This window comes from Zingiber officinale, chromosome 6B, assembly GCF_018446385.1.
Source record: "Zingiber officinale cultivar Zhangliang chromosome 6B, Zo_v1.1, whole genome shotgun sequence".
Taxonomy (NCBI): Eukaryota; Viridiplantae; Streptophyta; class Magnoliopsida; order Zingiberales; family Zingiberaceae; genus Zingiber; species Zingiber officinale.
The window spans coordinates 51,579,245-51,589,568 of record NC_055996.1 but is presented as its reverse complement, the minus strand read 5'-3'; positions in this window follow the sequence as shown (position 1 = coordinate 51,589,568).

Sequence of the window (10,324 nt, the reverse complement as noted above, 5' to 3'; positions counted from 1 at the left end):
GATTATACTATCATAAGGAACATGGTAACATAGTTAACTTGGATTCTAAGCTTCCTAATCCCTTGGGTTCTTATCATGGCCGAACCCCCTTAGATCTCAATTTAGGTAAAAATAACCTCTAGGCATGTGGAACCTAAATTATCATTACATCAATTTCATAGGAAGCATTATAAGCATGATTAACTTGGTTTCTAAGTTCTCCAAGTCCCTAAACTTCATGTGGCCGAACCTTATCAGGTGTGAAATAAGGTCCCAATTGTCATGAAAGCATGGAAAGCTTAAACCATATTTATAGCATTTTTCTTCCAAGTAACATAGTAATCATATTTGAGCTAATTCCTAAGTTCCTCAAGCCCTTAACATATGTCATGGCCAAAATTTCACAAGTATTCATTAAGGCTAAAAACAAGCATACAAGTATGTGAACTTGAACTAACATCATGTATAAATTCATAATAAGGTATCATACAAAGGGTATGGCCGAAACTTACCCTAGCCTCATTTTAGGTCATTAAGCAACATATAGCATGAGAACTTTGACTTTCTACTTATCATATTTCATGTAGAGTGACATGAGCATATTTAAATTTTTGTTCTAGGGTTTCTAGGGCATCTATCCCTTCATGGCCGAGAACTACAATGGTCCATTTAGGTCATGGAAAAATTATACAAGCATGTGACACAATCAACACATTATCATATTTCCATAAGAAGCATTTTTAACACAATTGGTTTCAATTCTAAGGCCTCTAGGTCATTTAAACCCTACTTGGCCGAGACCCATCAGTGGTTAACTTTGCTTCAAATAGCCTAAAAGCATAGGAAGTCATACAAGTTTCATAGCATGTATAAAGACAAGCATAATAAACATACATGTGCATTGTGTCTTAGGCTTCCTAGGTTTCTTTCCTTTTTCTTTTATTTTTCCTCATGGCCGAAACCTACGATTCTCTAAACTAGGTTTTAAGTGGCCTAAAGCATGGAAAACCTAAGTAAGTTTCATGGCAAAAATTACTAAGAACATCATATACAAATTTGGTTCATAAACAAGCTAGGACCCTTGTGACCTTACAAGTCATATATCACGTAACTAAATTCTCTATACCCTCATTAAGCATGAGAGCATTAAACCACTTTCATATCTTAATATCACAGAGGTCTTGAGCATGTTAAAATTTTGTTTAAGCTTTCCTAAGCTATCCATCTTAACATGGCCGAAAATCTTAATGAAGAGTTCATGAATTTCTAGCAATATTCAACATGCAATTCTTTAAGAGAACTCTATATTCTATCATATAAACATGGTTACTTAAATTTAAAGGTCTTCCTAACCCTAAGTTCTTTTCTTGGCCGAAACATATGAGGGGATTTCCTTTGGTTCCAAGTAACTTTCAAGCAAGAAAACCAATAAAAGATCTTTAGTAATTCATGGAGGGAATCTTGTACTAGTTTGGTTAAACAATGATTTTCCTAACCTCTTTAAAACATTTTTGGCCGAAATTCTAGGGTTAGGTACTCCTCTGACCAAGCATCATATAGGTATAAAAATATGAAGGAAAACCTTCCTACATAGCATAGAAAAAATATCATGAAATGATGACTTGTTTAAACCTTCCTAGATTTGAAACTCTTCTTTGGCCGAATTTTCTTAAATTCTATTCTAGGTTTTCTAATCCTCATAAAATTCGAAAATCACATAAAAAGCCTTGTACCACAGGTGAGGGGAAGCTTACATCCTTTTCGCTTGTGGATCTAAGGTATGGTGATGGAAGAAGTAGCCTCTTCTTCTAGTTCCCTTCCCTTGTTCCTCTTGCTAAGTCCTCCTTGTATCTTAGGATTTCATAGGAGAAAACCTTGGCTTGGGGCCGAAGATGGAGGAGAGGGGCTAGGGTTCTCGGTGATGGAGAGGGGAGAATGAGAGAAATGAGAGAAAAATTAGAATTCTTCTCTTATGTTAAGGAGGAAGAAGTAGCAAAATTAGTTTTTTGCTTTCCTTCTCCCTTAGCCTTTTTTTCTATTTTATTTTTATTTTTATTTATTTATTTATCCTCATCATTCATGGTGAAATAAGGGGGAATGAATCCCCTTAATTAGCCTCTTTTATTTTCGGCAAGAGAAGAGAGAAAGAGGGAGAGAAGGAAGGAAGGCAAGTTGCCTTTCTCTTGCTCTTTTCTTGTTTTCTTTTGGCTAACTTTTACTCTCACCCTTATCATGAGTTTCCCTCCTTTGCTATCAATATCTTCTCTCTATCCCAATTGGTTTCTACTAATTAATTCTATAAATTATAATATAAGAGGTTCAAGGTTCAATCCTTGACCTCCTCTTCTTTCTATTTCATTTTATTTCTTTTTGCTTCAACCCACTTCCTTTTATTTTTCTAAGGCAAAATCCTACATTCATATGCTTATCTTAAAAGCTTAGTGGGTGTTACAGTACCCCGTACCTCATAAAAAGTTCATCCTCGAACTTTAAAATAGCTCCGGGTACTTTTGTTTCATATCGTCCTCGCGTTCCCAGGTGGCTTCTTCGAATCGTTGATTCCGCCACAGGACCTTTACTAAGGGTATTTCTTTGTTCCTTAACCTCTTGATTTCTCAGTCCAGGATCTGGATGGGTTTACTTTCGTAACTCAGGTCTTCCTGCACCTGTATCGACTGAGGCTCAATCACTTGATCTGTGCTGGGAGTACATTTCTTGAGCATCGATACATGGAACACGTTGTGAATGACTGCCATGTCTGAAGGTAGTTCCAGTCTGTATGCGACTTGGCCCACTCTTTCTAGAATCCGGTACGGTCCTACGTATCGTGGGCTTAACTTGCTTCTCTTTCCGAACCTCATTATCCCTTTCATGGGGGATACCTTAAGGAATACCAAATCTCCGATGTTGAATTCTAGCGGCCTGCGCCGTTTATCGGCATAATTCTTCTACCGACTCTGAGCAGTTTCTATTCGTTGGCGGATCTTCTGTATAGCTCGGGTGGTGTCATCAATAAGTTCCGTTCAGAACCCCATTTCCTTCTTTTCACCGCTCTCATACCAGCATATAGGGGACCTACACTTCCTCCCATATAGAGCTTCGTAAGGTGTCATTCCAATAGTAGCTTGGTAGCTATTATTGTAGGCGAATTCTGCCAAGTATAAATATCGGCACCAGCTCCCCTTGAAGTCCAGGGCACAAGTTCTTAACATATCCTCCAATATTTGATTTACTCTTTCAGTCTGCCCATCAGTCTGTGGGTGGAAGGCTGTGCTAAACAACAACTTCGTGCCGAGGGCCTTCTGAACACACTCCCAAAAGTGCGAGACAAAACGTCCATCTCTATCAGAAATAATGGTTTTAGGGATACCATGTAATTTGACGATTTCCTTAACATATAGCTGAGCTAGTTGTTCAGTTGAATAAGTCATCTTGATCGCCAAAAAGTATGCAGACTTCGTCAATCTGTCCACGATCACCCATATAGCATCATATCCGTTTGTCGTCCTGGGTAGACTTGAAATGAAATCCATGGAGATTTCTTCCCATTTCCATTCTGGAATTTGGACAGGTTGTAATAATCCGCCGGGTCTCTGATGTTCAGCTTTTACCCTTTGGCACGTCAGACAAGTACTGACGTACTGAGCCACTTCTCTTTTCATACCGGACCACCAAAATTTCTTTTTCAGGTCCTGATACATCTTTGTGGAACCTGGGTGCATTGCATAAGGCGTTGTATGGGCTTCTTCCAGTATCTTTTTTTCGCAACTCTGGATCCTCTGGAATACATAATCGATCCCTGAGGTATAATATTCCATCGTTTGCGATACGGAACCCATCATTCTTTCCTCCTGCGGTCTCTTGTTTAATTCTTTGAAGGCTCGGGTCCCTGGTTTGCTTCTCTAACATGTTCTCAAATAACGTTGGTGTTATGGTGAGGGTAGAGAGTCATCCGGACACGGTTTCAACTAACGGATACGAAACATGTTTCAGTTTCTCGATGGATTCCCTCATCAGTTCGCTTTCAGCATTGAATAAAAATTCTAGCATACTGACTAAAATTAGATAGCTGACCTGTGATGACAGTAGAGGCGTTCACCACGTCATCCTGAGCGAGAGAGTAGACTCTGGCGTTCGTCATAGCGGGAGGGGATTGAAGTCCCTTCTATGACAGCTCGCATCTGGTGAAGCTGTGCGGGGGCACTCCTGTTCTGAAAGTTCTGCGGAGGTGGTGCCTGAGGTTGAGTTGGGCAATTTCTCGCTAGATGGCCTTCCTTTCCGCAGTTATAGCACTTTCTGGTACTTAGGAGACATACTCCAGAATGCATCTTCCCACATGTGGCACACTGAGGGTACCTGGTCTGCTTATTGGCCGGACCACCTTCTATTTTATTCCACTGTTTCCTCTTTCCACTTGAGTTTCCTTTCCAGTCGGTTCTGGTATTGTGCGATTTTTGTCCTCCGGTCAGTGCTTGGTTCATGCCCTTGTTCATTGCTTTCTGGTAGTGCTCGGTAATTAGGGCACTGCTGACTAGCTCCTTTGCAGTCTGCGGTCTATTAACTCCGCCGGCTATGTTCAGGGCTATCTCGGGTTGGAGCATCTTTAACATTAATCGGACCCTTTCTTTTTCAGTACGGATCAGTTCTGGGCACAGTCGCGCTAGGCGGTTGAACCTCTTGACGGCTTCGTTAACTGACAGATCACCTTGCCGGAACTCAGTGAACTCATCATAGTGCTTGTTGGTCACTTGCATGTGGAAGAATTCCTCTAAGAACTCTGTCTCAAAATCCGTCCACTGCATTTGGTTTATTTGTCTTTTCGCCTTTACTCTGTCCCACCACATCCGGGCATCTCCGGTAAGGCAGAACGACGCGCATTTGAACTTCTCGTGTTCAGGCCAATCCAGTAGTTCCATTATGCTTTCCACGGTCTTGAGCCAGGCTTGTGCATCCCATGGTTCGCAGTTTCCCGAGAATGCTTCCGGCTTGAGCCTTTGCCACTGAATCAGATAGGCCTCTTGTCGGACCATCGGAGTAGGAGCTGCCGGGATAACCGGTAGTGCATTCTGATTTGCCGGTGGGGTAACTGGGTTGCCTTGCTGACCCATTAAGGTAGTGATCAGCTATTGTTGCTCCGCGATTTGATGCTGGAGGTCTGCGACTACCTGCGTCAGGTCTGGTGGAGTCGCTGTCCCTCCGGTTCGGGCATTGCGTGTCCTAACCATGTTTATCTAAATAAGGACAAACAGACTAGTGTAAGTGGTTATCGTTTTTAGCCCATCTAATGTACTGTTTTGTTTCTATCTATTTGTTCTGGTATTATTCCTAAGCTACCAATACGTAATCCTAATCTAAATTATAACTAAAATCATGGAATAAAGCATCAAACATAAACAAGCAAAACATGAAACTAAAGCATAAGTTATATAACATGAAAATTAAGCATCAACATATAACAAGAAAATTAAACATAAGCATTCTTACTTGGAGCGGCAGGTCGGAGGCTTGATGTGTGTGTAGTGAGCTGGCAATAAACTTGGCTCTGATACCAACCTGTAACGCCCGCCCTCCCTGCTAACCCTAAGGGACGGGGCTACGATACTCTATGTACATATTACAGCGGAAGACTTGAAATAATTTTCTTAGTTTAATAAAACTTTTCTTTTATGTTCAAATCCGAACTACACTAATATGGTTTCCATAACATGATAACAAGATAAATAGAAACATAATATCAAGTTACCCATATAGTACTACAATTTACGAAACCAAAGCGAAATTCTTAAAAGTTCTTAAAGCAGGTTCTTATTTGGTTGCCTAGCCACCGCCACACACATCTCCTTGCCTCTCCTGCTGCTCCTTTAGCTCATCCAGCTTTTTCCTTTATCTGTGGTACAAGGAAAGTAAGCTATGAGCACTCATGGCTCAGTAAGTTCCTTTCCTACTCACTAAAACCGAAAATCATCACATGATCAAAGAATATCCCAACATAACATGATCTCAACTAGTCATGGCATAACATATCATACTCTTTAAGCATATCATGCAACATAACAAAATCATAACTAGTCATTGCATATCATCTCTTAAAGCATAGCATGATACATAACATAATCATATCTAATCATGGCATATCATAGCATCATCATAAGGTAGCATGGCATATCAAGCATAGCATGAAACATAACATACTCATATCTAATCATGGCATATCATAGCATCATCATAAGGTAGCATGGCATATCAAGAATAGCATGAAACATAACATAATCATATCTAATCATGGCATATCATAAATCATAGCATCATCACAACATGATCATAAGGTATATGCAATATGATTTTGAAAACATGTATCCGAAAAACATGTGTATGTCTCATGATCTTTAAAACCATTTCTTCTTACATATATACTTGAACATATTATCAACTTAAAGGGGATCCCGGCTATGTACCACTTACATATTGCGCGCAACCTATGTAGGTCCAAGGTAGCAAGTCTTGAACCCTACAAGGAAAACATACTAGGCCCGAGTCTTACTCCATCGACCTAGGGGCACTTAGGAGCCCATCCCTAACGAGGCCCGAGTCTTATTCCATCGACCCTGGGGCGCTTATGGAGCCCACCCTTGGTACAAGCCATATAAAGTAAAGTACATGTCATACTTATACATATCACACATCATAAGAGCATGCATCACTTAGGCACACCTCATATAATAAAAGTATGCATCACTTAGGCATACATCATATCATAAAAGTATGCATCACTTAGGCATATATCATATCATAAAGGTATGCATCACTTAGGCATACATCATGTCATAAAAGTATGCATCACTTAGGCATACATCATATCATAAAGGTATGAATCACTTAGGCATACATCATGTCATAAAAGCATGCATATTTTCACCACATAGCATATCATAAAAGCATGCATATTTTCACCACACAGCATATCATAAAAGCATGCATATTTCTATCCACATAGCATATCATAAAAGCATGCATATTTTCACCACATAGCATATCATAAAAGCATGCATATTTCTATCCACATAGCATATCATAAAATCATGCATATTTCTAGCACATGTCATATCATGGAAAGTATGAATCACAAGCATACATATTTAAGCATAAGGGTGTATCATGTGATTATACTATCATAAGGAACATGGTAACATAGTTAACTTGGATTCTAAGCTTCCTAATCCCTTGGGTTCTTATCATGGCCGAACCCCCTTAGATCTCAATTTAGGTAAAAATAACCTCCAAGCATGTGGAACCTAAATTATCATCACATCAATTTCATAGGAAGCATTATTAGCATGATTAACTTGGTTTCTAAGTTCTCCAAGTCCCTAAACTTCATGTGGCCGAACCTTATCAGGTGTGAAACAAGGTCCCAATTGTCATGAAAGCATGGAAAGCTTAAACCATATTTATAGCATTTTTCTTCCAAGTAACATAGTAATCATATTTGAGCTAATTCATAAGTTCCTCAAGCCCTTAACATATGTCATGGCCAAAATTTTACAAGTATTCATTAGGGCTAAAAATAAGCATACAAGCATGTGAACTTGAACTAACATCATGTATAAATTCATAATAAGGTATCATACAAAGGGTATGGCCGAAACTTACCCTAGCCTCATTTTAGGTCATTAAGCAACATATAGCATGAGAACTTTGGCTTTCTACTTATCATATTTCATGTAGAGTGACATGAGCATATTTAAATTTTTGTTCTAGGGTTTCTAGGGCATCTATCCCTTCATGGCCGAGAACTACAATGGTCCATTTACTTCATGGAAAAATTATACAAGCATGTGACACAATCAACACATTATCATATTTCCATAAGAAGCATTTTTAACACAATTGGTTTCAATTCTAAGGCCTCTAGGTTATTTAAACCCTACTTGGCTGAGACCCATCAGTGGTTAACTTTGCTTCAAATAGCCTAAAAGCATAGGAAGTCATACAAGTTTCATAGCATGTATAAAGACAAGCATAATAAACATACATGTGCATTGTGTCTTAGGCTTCCTAGGTTTCTTTCCTTTTTCTTTTATTTTTCCTCATGGCCGAAACCTACCATTCTCTAAACTAGGTTTTAAGTGGCCTAAAGCATGGAAAACCTAAGTAAGTTTCATGGCAAAAATTACTAAGAACATCATATACAAATTTGGTTCATAAACAAGCTAGGACCCTTGTGACCTTACAAGTCATATATCATGTAACTAAATTCTCTATACCCTAATTAAGCATGAGAGCATTAAACCACTTTCATATCTTAATATCACAGAGGTCTTGAGCATGCTAAAATTTTGTTTAAGCTTTCCTAAGCTATCCATCTTAACATGGCCGAAAATCTTAATGAAGAGTTCATGAATTTCTAGCAATATTCAACATGCAATTCTTTAAGAGAACTCTATATTCTATCATATAAACATGGTTACTTAAATTTAAAGGTCTTCCTAACCCTAAGTTCTTTTCTTGGCCGAAAAATATGAGGGGATTTCCTTTGGTTCCAAGTAACTTTCAAGCAAGAAAACCAATAAAAGATCTTTAGTAATTCATGGAGGGAATCTTGTACTAGTTTGGTTAAACAATGATTTTCCTAACCTCTTTAAAACATTTTTGGCCGAAATTCTAGGGTTAGGTACTCCTCTGACCAAGCATCATATAGGTATAAAAATATGAAGGAAAACCTTCCTACATAGCATAGAAAAAATATCATGAAATGATGACTTGTTTAAACCTTCCTAGATTTGAAACTCTTCTTTGGCCGAATTTTCTTAAATTCTATTCTAGGTTTTCTAATCCTCATAAAATTCGAAAATCACATAAAAATCCTTGTACCACAGGTGAGGGGAAGCTTACATCCTTTTCGCTTGTGGATCTAAGGTATGGTGATGGAAGAAGTAGCCTCTTCTTCTAGTTCCCTTCCCTTGTTCCTCTTGCTAAGTCCTCCTTGTATCTTAGGATTTCTTAGGAGAAAACCTTGGCTTGGGGCCGAAGATGGAGGAGAGGGGCTAGGGTTCTCGGTGATGGAGAGGGGAGAATGAGAGAAAAATTAGAATTCTTCTCTTTACTTGCTCCTTTTTATGTTAAGGAGGAAGAAGTAGCAAAATTAGTTTTTGCTTTCCTTCTCCCTTAGCCTTTTTTTTCTATTTTATTTTTATTTTTATTTATTTATTTATCCTCATCATTCATGGTGAAATAAGGGGGAATGAATCCCCTTAATTAGCCTCTTTTATTTTCGGCAAGAGAAGAGAGAAAGAGGGAGAGAAGGAAGGAAGGCAAGTTGCCTTTCTCTTGCTCTTTTCTTGTTTTCTTTTGGCTAACTTTTACTCTCACCCTTATCATGAGTTTCCCTCCTTTGCTATCAATATCTTCTCTCTATCCCAATTGGTTTCTACTAATTAATTCTATAAATTATAATATAAGAGGTTCAAGGTTCAATCCTTGACCTCCTCTTCTTTCTATTTCATTTTATTTCTTTTTGCTTCAACCCACTTCCTTTTATTTTTCTAAGGCAAAATCCTACATTCATATGCTTATCTTAAAAGCTTAGTGGGTGTTACACTAACTACCAATACTAGTAAGTATATATAAACTGCACATATCATAAGACACTATCAAGAGATAAGTCAAAGGGTACTCGCCTCAAATAGAAGGTACAATCCAAATCCGAAGTCGAGACGCCCGTCTAGAATCAGAGTCCTGTGTCAAACAAACAGTTTTATTTAGCTAAATCAAATGAATAGCTAAATAAAATCCCTAAAACTAATTTAGGGCAAAACCCTAATCAACACAATCACAACCTACCTAATTAATCTAATGGTTAATTAGGGCTAATTACCTTAACCCCAAACAACCCTTTAGATAGAAATCCAAAACCCAAATCCATATAACCTAATTAATCTATACAACCTAATGATGATTAATTATCAATAGGTATCAAGATCATACCTAATCATCTAACACATGATCTAACAAATTTCCAAATTCGAAACATGATCTACATCCAAGATCAAATACCTACACATAACAACTAAATCAAATCTAATACAACAAGTATCAACTACCTCTCCACGTACCTCAATTCAACCACCGGAATACAAGGTAATCTGCTCTTGATCCAAAGCCACTGATGATGCTGGTTTGAGTGCTGCCGGCAAGATCAATCCAAGATCTACATCCACAAGATAGTGCCTCTAGCTCACAGCCATGCTTGTTAATCATCAGCACTCAACCTTGCTGCAATCCCGAGCACACCTCACTGTATCAGAACCGAACCTCACTGGAAATCAATCGGATCAAGAAGGAATTA